The following is an 11190-nucleotide window of genomic DNA, read 5'->3' on the forward strand; positions in this document are numbered from 1 at the left end:
ACACTACGCACACACACTACACACACACACACACACTCACACACACACTACACTCACACTCACACACATACACAGCCAAACAATACAGTACTCTGGGAGCCAAGGATCGAAACATAACACCAACGGTCACACACAGCACAAGGCACATACTGCAGCACTCATGAGATCAGTAATATCGTTCCTCAAGAAACCGAGTTCCTGAGTCCATTAATTGAATTCTTACAAATTATATCAACATAGATTTCAAAATGATGTTAGCTTATCAAAATTATATCACAGCTGTGCAGCAGCAAATGGTAAGTGCAGGGGAGTATTTCCATTACTGCGAGGCCACACACACAGGGTTTGAATTGACTATTTCTCAGATTCTCCACATACCTGAGCAGTAAAAAATCTTTGTTACGTCTCCATCTCGATGTGCAATCATGGTAATTTGTAATAAAGAGAACAGTCAGTGTAACATGGAAATACACTCAGATCAGCGTGAGTTCATCAGTCTGATGGGCTGGTGGAAGAAGCTGTCCCGGAGCCTGTTGGTCCTGGCTTTTATGCTGCCGTACTGTTTCCCGGATGGTGGCAGCTGGAATAGATTGTGGTTAGGGTGACTCGGGTCCCCAATGATCCTACGGGCCCTTTCTACACACCTGTCCTTGTAACACTTCACTTGTGAGTCGGTTGGGGTAATCTATTGCATCTGGTGCTCCCGTTGCGACATCGGCGAGACCCGAAGCAGATTGGGGGATCGCTTCGTCGAGCACTTCCACTCCGTCCGTCACAACAGACAGGATCTCCCGGTTGCCACCCACTTCAACTCTGCTTCACATTCCCATTCGGATATGTCCATACATGGCCTCCTCTACTGCTATGATGAGGCCAAACTCAGGTTTGAGGAACAACATCTCATCTACCGGCTGGGTAGCCCCCAGCCCCTTGGTATGGACGTCGAATTCTCCAACTTCCGGTAATTCCCTCCCTCTCCCAGTTTCACTCTTCCTCCTCCTCCAGCTGCCTATATCCTCTCTCATGGTTCCACCTCCTACTACCCATAGTACTTTCCCTTTATATTCCTTCTTCACCTTTCCTGCCTATCCCCTCCCACACCCCAAAACCTTGACTATTCATTTCCACGGATGCTGCCCGACCTGCTGAGTTCCTCCAACGTGTTGCTTTGACCCCAGCATCGGCAGTGTATTTTGTGTCCTTGTAAATGCCCTGAATCATGGGACGTTCACATCTACAGATGCGCTGGGCTGCCCGCACCACTCTCGGCAGAGTCCTGTGATTAAGGGAGGTACAGTTCCCATACCAGGCAGTGATGCAGCCAGTCAGGATGCTCTCAATTGTGCCCTTGTAGAAAGTTCTTAGGACTTGGGGGCCCATACCAAACTTCCTCAACCGTCTGAGGTGAAAGAGGCGCTGTTGTGCCTTTTTCACCACTAGCCGGTGTGTACAGACCACGTGAGGTCCTCGGTGATGTGGATGCTGAGGAACTTGAAGCCCCAGCTCCATTGATGTCAACAGGGCTGAGCCTGTCTCCATTCCTCCTGCAATCCACAACCAGCTCCTCTGTTTTTGCGACATTGAGGGAGAAGTTGTTTTCTTGACACCGCTGTGTCAAAGAGATTACTTTGCCCACCATCTTCTCACACCAATTACAAATCTGAAAAATTCTCCAGACTGCGCACCGACACCGTTGTCTGCGAGATGTTGATATCAGAGCCTTTTCTCTTCCCGGACTTTTGGGATTGATTGGCTGTTATTTTCACCAGATTATCCCATCTGTTGGTTTTTATCATCCGCTGATCCAGGTTTGGCAATTCGCAGCACAACCCTACATTCAGAATCAGGCCGGCGCGTGTCATGAAATGTGTTGTCTTTGCGCCAGAAGTGTAACGATGATTGAAGAGAAACTGAATTACAGCAAGAATATATGTATAGATTAAATAAGTAGTACAAAAATAAATGAAAAAATGGAGTGAGGTGGTGTCCAAGGGTTCAAAGTCCATTCTGAAATCTGATGGCAGAGGGGAAGAAACTGTTCCTGAATCGTCGAGTGTGTGTCTTCAGGCTCCTGTACCTCCTCCCTGATGGCAGAGGGGAAGAAACTGTTCCTGAATCGTCGAGTGTGTGTCTTCAGGCTCCTGTACCTCCTCCCTGATGGCAGAGGGGAAGAAGCTGATCCTGAATCGCTGAGTGTGTGTCTTCAGGCTCCTGTACCTCCTCCCTGATGGCAGAGGGGAAGAAGCTGATCCTGAATCGCTGAGTGTGTGTCCTCAGGCTCCTGTACCTACTCCCTGATGGCAGAGGGGAAGAAGCTATTCCTGAATCGTTGAGTGTGTGTCTTCAGGCTCCTGTACCCCCTCCCTGATGGCAGAGGGGAAGAAGCTGTTCCTGAATCGTTGAGTGTGTGTCTTCAGGCTCCTGTACCCCCTCCCTGATGGCAGAGGGGAAGAAGCTATTCCTGAATCGTTGAGTGTGTGTCTTCAGGCTCCTGTACCTCCTCCCTGATGGCAGAGGGGTAGAAGCTGTTCCTGAATCGCGGAGTGTGTGTCTTCAGACTCCTGTACCTCCTCCCTGATGGAAGAGGGGAGAAGCTGTTCCTGAATCGTTGAGTGTGTGTCTTCAGGCTCCTGTACCTCCTCCCTGATGGCGGAGGGGAAGAAGCTGTTCCTGAATCATTGAGTGTGTGTCTTCAGGCTCCTGTACCTCCTCCCTGATGGTAGCAATGAGAAGAGGGCATGTCCTGAGTGTTGGGGGTCTTTAATGATGGACGCTGCCTTTTTGAGGCATCGCTCCGTGAAGATGTCCTGGTTGCTGGGGAGGCTGGTGCTGTGATGGAGCTGGCTGAGTTTACAGCTCTCTGCAGCTCATCTCGATCCTGTGCAGCGGCCAGTTAGAATGCTCTCCACAGTGCATCTGGAGAAATTTGTGTCTTTGGTGACAAACCAAATCTCCTCAAACTCCTAATGAAATGTAGCCATTGCCGGGCTACCTCAATATATTGGGCCCAAGATTGATCCTTGGGACTCAGTTCCTGACACCCAGGAACTGGTAACTGCTTGCTCACTCACGTCTTACCCTTTCTGAAGACCACAGTCAGATGTCAGAATAAATTGACAAGTCCACAACATATTTGAAGCTTGCACACATCAGCGTAACTATGACGACCTCAGGCCAACAACTTCAGTCATGAATTCCATTGTTCCCATTGGACCTCTCACACTGAAATAGGGACCTCCCATTGGGCAGGCAATTGGTCCTTCTCCCTGTCGTCAACATTGGGTATTTCCTTGCAAAGTTTAAAGTAAAATTGTTATCGAAGTGCCCATACGTCACCCTGAGATTCAATTTCTTGTGGAGATACTCATTAAATCCATAATAGAATAATAACCATAACGGATCACATCATCTCAGCGTTCAACCAGTATCCAAAAGACAACAAACTGTGCAAATATAAAAAAAAGAATAACGATAATCAGTAACAATCAAGAACATCAAATATGATGGCAGAATATTGTATTAATGGTAAGACTCTTGGCAGTGTGGAGGATCAGAGGGATCTTGGGGTCCGAGTCCATAGGACACTCAAAGCAGCTGCGCAGGTTGACTCTGTGGTTAAGAAGGTGTACGGTGTATTGGCCTTCATCAATCGTGGGACTGAATTTAGGAGCCGAGAGGTAATGTTACGACTATATAGGACTCTGGTCAGACCCCACTTGGAGTACTGTGCTCAGTTCTGGTCGCCTCACTACAGGAAGGATGTGGAAACCATAGAAAGGGTGCAGAGGAGATTTACAAGGATGTTGCCTGGATTGGGGAGCGTGCCTTATGAGAATAGGTTGAGTGAACTCGGCCTTTTCCCCTTGGAGTGACGGAGGATGAGAGGTGACCTGATAGAAGTGTACAAGATGATGAGAGGTATTGATCGTGTGGATAGTCAGAGGCTTTTTCCCAGGGCAGAAATGGCTAGAATGAGAGGGCACAGTGTTAAGGTGCTGGGGAAGTAGGTACAGAGGAGATGTCAGGGATAAGTTTTTTACGCAAAGAGTGCATGAAATAGGCTGCTGGCAACGATGGTGGAGGCGGATACAATAGGGTCTTTTAAGAGACTCCTGGGTAGGTACATGGAGCTTAGAAAAATTGAGAGCTTTGGGTAAGCCTAGTGATTTCTAAGGTGAGGACATGTTCGGCACAGCTTGTGGGCTGTAAGTTTTCTATATTTCTATGTAACATGACATGAAGTGTCCTTGAAAGTGAGTCCTTCAGTGATGGGGTCAGTGTGGTTATCCCCTCTGGTTCAGGAGCCTGATGGTTGAGGGGTAATAACTGTTCCTGAACCTGCTGGTGTGGGACCTGAGGCTCCTGTACCTCCTTCCCGATGGGATCAGTTCAGAGTTGATGATACCCTCACTGGTTCAGGAGCCTGATGGTTGAGGGGTAATAACTGTTCCTGAACCTGGAGGTGTGGGACCTGAGGCTCCTGTACCTCCTTCCCGATGGAATCAGTTCAGAGTTGAGGTTATCCTCACTGGTTCAGGAGCCTGATGGTTGAGGGGTAATAACTGTTCCTGAACCTGGTGGTGTGGGACCTGAGGCTCCTGTACCTCCTTCCCGATGGAATCAGTTCAGAGTTGATGATACCCTCACTGGTTCAGGAGCCTGATGGTTGAGGGGTAATAACTGTTCCTGAACCTGGTGGTGTGGGACCTGAGGCTCCTGTACCTACTTCCCGATGGAATCAGTTCAGAGTTGAGGTTATCCTCACTGCTTCAGGAACCTGATGGTTGAGGGGTAATAACTGTTCCTGAACCTGGTGGTGTGGGACCTGAGGCTCCTGTACCTACTTCCCGATGGAATCAGTTCAGAGTTGAGGTTATCCTCACTGCTTCAGGAACCTGATGGTTGAGGGGTAATAACTGTTCCTGAACCTGGTGGTGTGGGACCTGAGGCTCCTGTACCTACTACTCCAAAACTTCTACAGATGTACCGTGGAGAGCATTCTGACAGGCTGCATCACCGTCTGGTATGGGAGGGGGACACTACATGGGATCAAAACAAGCTATGGAAAGTGGTAAATCAGTCAGCTCCATCTTGGGCACTGGCCTCCGCGATGCCTCAGAAAGCGACACCCTAACTTAGGGACCCCCGTCACCCAGGACGTGCCCTCTCCTCATTGCTACCATCAGGGAGGAGACACAGGAGCCTGAAGGCACGCACTCAGCTTCTCCCCCTCTGCTGTCAGATTTCTGAATGGACATTGAACCCATGAACACAACTTCTCTCTCCTTTAGCAACACTTGTTTAATTGAACTTTGTTTTAGTGTGCATCTATTTTGATTACAGTTTTTATTGTTATGCACTGCTGCTGCATAACAACAGATTGCACAACCTACGCCGGTGATAATAACCGATTCTCACCCTGGTGACCCGAGGGAACTTTCTCCCACAGAGAGCAATGGCCGCAGAGTCACCGAATGTACTTTGAAGCAGTTTAGTGCCTGTGAAGCACAACAATATGTTATGGGCTTCTAGAAGTACCTGATTTGAACTGCAATCTGCAGCCTGGAATTTCCCTTTAAGCAGCTACTTTTGACAAGTGATTTCATGTCCTTCTGAAGGACCTGGCGGTCTTAACTGTCGTGCACGCCAGTATGACGCCTTTAAGTGGATGAGGATACTTCACCATGGCCAGAGGCGGGGGCAGACATAAAGCCAGAGCATGGAACCACCCCCCCCCCCCCAACCCAGTATCCTGTACTGCTGCTGGAGAACAAGATTGAGGAACTTGGGGCAAGATTGCTGTACTTGAGGGAAATGAGGAACTGCTGTGTTCGATGTTTCACGGAGACATGGCTCACTCTGAAGACCCGAAGACTTCTCGATACATTGGATGAACCAGACGTCTGATTCAGAAAAGACAAAAGGCGGGGGTCTGAGTTCTTAGTGATGCTGAGACGTGGCAGATTTGCTGCACTGTTGTTCCCCCAGCCTGGGACGTCTAACTGCTCTGCTTACCAAGCGAGTTCTCCGTGATCCTGACTGCAGTTCACATGCTGCCAGAAAGGGGCACTCGCTATGGTGCCATCACCAGTCAAGAAACGGTTCACCCCAACACATTTCAAATCATAGCTGGGGACATCAGTCAGGCTGGTTTCAGCAGATCTCTGCCCAGTTATCATCAGCATATAAACCTGCAGCACTCTCGACCTCAGCTGTACCAGGAATAGGAATGCCTACTGTTCCGAGCCGGGGGTGCATGTCAGGAAATCTGATCACTCACAGAGGGATCAGAAGTGGAGAGAGTGACCTGTTTCAAGTTCCTGGGTGTCAGGATCTAACCTGGTTCCAACATATCAATGCAGTTACGCTGTCCAAGTTGCATGCCATCTTGGACAATGACTCCCACCCACTCCATAATATACTGGTTAGGCACAGGAGTACATTCAGCCAGAGACTCATTCCACCGAGATGCAACACTGAGCGTCATAGGAAGTCATTCCTGCCTGTGGCCATCAAACTTTACAACTCCTCCCTCGGAGTGTCAGACACCCTGAGCCAATAGGCTGGTCCTGGACTTATTTCCACTTGGCATGATTAACATTATTATTTAATTATTTATGGTTTTATATTGCTATATTTCTTCACTGTTCTTGGTTGGTGTGACTGTAACGAAACCCAATTTCCCTCGGGATCGATAAAGTATGTTTGTCTGTCTGTCTGTCTGTCTACTCATGATGGAGTTGACTAATTTTACAACATCCTGCAGTTTCTTTTGTACCTGTGCAGTAACCCCCCTCTCCCCCACCCCACCAGACAGTGAGGCAGTCTGTCAGTGGAAGTTTTTGAGTTTCATGTGACAAACCAAATCTCTCCAAACTCCTGTAAAATATCGCCACTGTCTTGCCTTCTTCATGACTACAGCGATGTGTTGGGACCAGGTTAGATCCTCGGAGATCTTGACACCCAGGAACCTGAAGCTGCTCACTCTTTCAGCTTCTGACCCCTGTGTGAGGACTGGTATGTGTTCCTTCATCGTACCCTTCCTGAAGTCCACAATCAGCTTATTCGTCTCACTGACCCTGAGAGTCCGGATCAATATTCATCAGTTTCCTCTGCAATGGCCCCCTCAAGCCTGTGATGTGGGCATTTCGTATTGGGGTCTCACTGGGACAGCCAGGTCTCGTGTGAATATTATTTTTAATTTCACTCTTTGATTCAAATGGTACCTGAATTCCAATACTGAAACTTCAGCTGCGTCTCCCTGCTATTTTGGCAGCTCCCAGCCTTATCTGCTGATTTATTTTTAAAGAGCTGGTCTTTATCTCTTCCTGAAACGATATGTTATCACGTTCGTTCTGTTAACTTTGCCCCCTGCTATCTGATTTACCACATTACAGCATTGATCCTTCGACCCCGTTCAGAACACTTTCCACTTCTCCAGGCACAGAAGGTGCGATTCGAAAGGAAGGCGTAAACGTGGTGTCAACCTCACCCTTGCCTTTCCCATCGAAATTTATTTTAGAAAGCGAAGTCATGTTAAGCTATCCTGGTTCAGAGACAACAATCCCCAGAGTGGCAACGGAAGGAGGTACAGGAGCCTCAGGTCCCACACCACCAGGTTCAGGGACAATTATCACCCCTCAACCATCAGGCTCCTGAACCAGTGAGGATAACCTCAACTCTGAACTGATTCCATCGAGAAGGAGGTACAGGAGCCTCAGGTCCCACACCACCAGGTTCAGGGACAGTTATTACCCCTCAACCATCAGGCTCCTGAACCAGAGGGGGTAACCTCAACTCTGAATTGATTCCATCGGGAAGGAGGTACAGGAGCCTCAGGTCCCACACCACCAGGTTCAGGGACAATTATCACCCCTCAACCATCAGGCTCCTGAACCAGAGGGGGTAACCTCAACTCTGAACTGATTCCATCGGGAAGGAGGTACAGGAGCCTCAGGTCCCACACCAGCAGGTTCAGGAACAGTTATTACCCCTCAACCATCAGCCTCCTGAACCAGTGAGGATAACCTCAACTCTGAACTGATTCCATCGGGAAGGAGGTACAGGAGCCTCAGGTCCCACACCACCGGGTTCAGGAACAGTTATTACCCCTCAACCATCAGGCTCCTGAACCAGTGAGGATAACCTCAACTCTGAACTGATTCCATTGGGAAGGAGGTACAGGAGCCTCAGGTCCCACACCACCAGGTTCAGGAATAGTTATTACCCCTCAACCATCGCCCCAGCAACAGTGGAGAAATCCCAACCTAATCCCTGGCTGCCCGGTGCAAAATTGGACTGTGGGAGGAAACCTGAAAGCAGGGAAAACCCACGCATTCCACGGGGAGGAAGTACGGAGAATGTTGCAAATCCGAACTCCAGAATGCGGGAGCTGTAATTCCCGCTTATTCTTTGGATTGACTGTAAATGAACAAAACCAGTGCAGAATGGACTACCTGCACAGAGTACTTTCGATGGTTGCATCCTCCAAGTCTTCATTATCATTCTAACATTCAAGATGATTCTAAACAGTTCCAAACTTGTTTAAGTAGTGAAATTGTTCCATTTTCACTCCAGACCCTTTCTGGCATCTCCAAGCCTGGATGCTTGAAACCACGGCATCTTACTGCCTATTTATCAACGACAAGAATCGCTGCTCTTTGAACACACACAACTAACGCTATTTAAAAACTGATCAGTGTAAGCACAGCCGCACAACCGTAGCAACTGGCGCTAATTTGAAGCTGTTCGGGAACAGTCCCCTGCCCCAATTAAGTGGCATAGTGTCACAGAGGGAATACCAGCTATTTTCTCTATTCTTTACAAATAAGTGGCTGCCTTGCCCTGTTAACCAGTATCCACTGAACTCGGTGAGGGTTGTGGAGGCTGCTGTCTGCAGCCCGCTCGGAGAATTCCTCTGCAGTTCACATCATCCTCACCCTGCAGTCAAGACCGTTAGACTTTGCCTCCTGGTGTTTACACGACCTTGGCCTCCCGCCCCCCGTGATAGGTGTGCTGATTATCTACGCCATAGGTGTCAAACTCAAGGCCACCGGGCCATATCCGGCCTGCGAGATCATTTTAGATGAGTTTGACACCCCTGATCTACGCTGTGGATGCAGTTGGGAAGATCTACCTGAGACTGGAAGGCATTCCTCAACCCCACATCAGAGTGTAAAGATTCGGCCGCAGGCCGCTAGCTCTCAGCAGAGTCAGAATCAGGTTTAATATCACCATCAGATGGGGCCGAATCAGTTGTTCTGCGCCTGCAGTACATAATCTTTAAAAAAAGCGGAGAAACAATGAGAAATATATGCAAATAATTCAAAGAGAGAGGAAAAAAGTAGAAAGGTCGTGTTCACACGTTCAATGTCCACTCAGGAATCAGATGGCAGAGGGGAAGAAGCTGATCCTGAATCGCTGAGTGTGTGTCTTCAGGCTCCTGTACCTCCTCCCTGATGGCAGAGGGGAAGAAGCTGTTCCTGAATCGTTGAGTGCGTGTCTTCAGGTTCCTGTACCTCCTCTCTGATGGCAGAGGGGAAGAAGCTGTTCCTGAATCGTTGAGTGTGTGCCTTCAGGCTCCTGTACCTCCTCCCTGATGGCAGAGGGGAAGAAGCTGTTCCTCAATCGTTGAGTGTGTGTCTTCAGGCTCCTGTACCTCCTCCCTGATGGCAGAGGGGAAGAAACTGTTCCTGAATCATTGAGTGTGTGCCTTCAGGCTCCTGTACCTCCTCCCTGATGGCAGAGGGGAAGAAGCTGTTCCTGAATCGTTGAGTGTGTGTCTTCAGGCTCCTGTACCTCCTCCCTGATGGCAGAGTGGAAGAAGCTGTTCCTGAATCGCTGAGTGTGTGCCTTCAGGCTCCTATACCTCCTCCCTGATGGCAGAGGGGAAGAAGCTGTTCCTGAATCATTGAGTGTGTGCCTTCAGGCTCCTGTACCTCCTCCCTGATGGCAGAGGGGAAGAAGCTGTTCCTGAATCGTTGAGTGTGTGTCTTCAGGCTCCTGTACCTCCTCCCTGATGGCAGAGGGGAAGAAGCTGTTCCTGAATCGTTGAGTGTGTGCCTTCAGGCTCCTGTACCTCCTCCCTGATGGCAGAGGGGAAGAAGCTGTTCCTGAATCGTTGAGTGTGTATCTTCAGGCTCCTGTACCTCCTCCCTGATGGCAGAGGGGAAGAAGCTGTTCCTGAATCGTTGAGTGTGTGTCTTCAGGCTCCTGTACCTCATCCCTGATGGCAGAGGGGGAGAAGCTGTTCCTGAATCGCTGAGTGTGTGTCTTCAGGCTCCTGTACCTCATCCCTGATGCAGAGGGGGAGAAGCTGTTCCTGAATCGCTGAGTGTGTGTCTTCAGGCTCCTGTACCTCATCCCTGATGGCAGAGGGGGAGAAGCTGTTCCTGAATCGCTGAGTGTGTGTCTTCAGGCTCCTGTACCTCCTCCCTGATGGCAGAGGGGAAGAAGCTGTTCCTGAATCACTGAGTGTGTGTCTTCAGGCTCCTGTACCTCCTCCCTGATGGCAGAGGGGAAGAAGCTGTTCCTGAATCGTTGAGTGTGTGTCTTCAGGCTCCTGTACCTCATCCCTGATGGCAGAGGGGGAGAAGCTGTTCCTGAATCGTTGAGTGTGTGTCTTCAGGCTCCTGTACCTCATCCCTGATGGCAGAGGGGGAGAAGCTGTTCCTGAATCGCTGAGTGTTTGTCTTCAGGCTCCTGTACCTCCTCCCTGATGGCAGAGGGGAAGAAGCTGTTCCTGAATCACTGAGTGTGTGTCTTCAGGCTCCTGTACCTCCTCCCTGATGGCAGAGGGGAAGAAGCTGTTCCTGAATCGTTGAGTGTGTGTCTTCAGGCTCCTGTACCTCCTCCCTGATGGCAGAGGGGAAGAAGCTGTTCCTGAATCACTGAGTGTGTGTCTTCAGGCTCCTGTACCTCCTCCCAGATGGCAGAGGGGGAGAAGCTGTTCCTGAATCGTTGAGTGTGTGTCTTCAGGCTCCTGTACCTCCTCCCTGATGGCAGAGGGGAAGAAGCTGTTCCTGAATCGTTGAGTGTGTGTCTTCAGGCTCCTGTACCTCCTCCCTGATGGCAGAGGGGAAGAAGCTGTTCCTGAATCGCTGAGTGTGTGCCTTCAGGCTCCTGTACCTCCTCCCTGATGGCAGAGGGGAAGAAGCTGTTCCTGAATCGTTGAGTGTGTGTCTTCAGGCT

This window comes from Hypanus sabinus (genome assembly GCF_030144855.1).
Source record: "Hypanus sabinus isolate sHypSab1 chromosome 31 unlocalized genomic scaffold, sHypSab1.hap1 SUPER_31_unloc_2, whole genome shotgun sequence".
NCBI classification, from domain to species: Eukaryota; Metazoa; Chordata; class Chondrichthyes; order Myliobatiformes; family Dasyatidae; genus Hypanus; species Hypanus sabinus.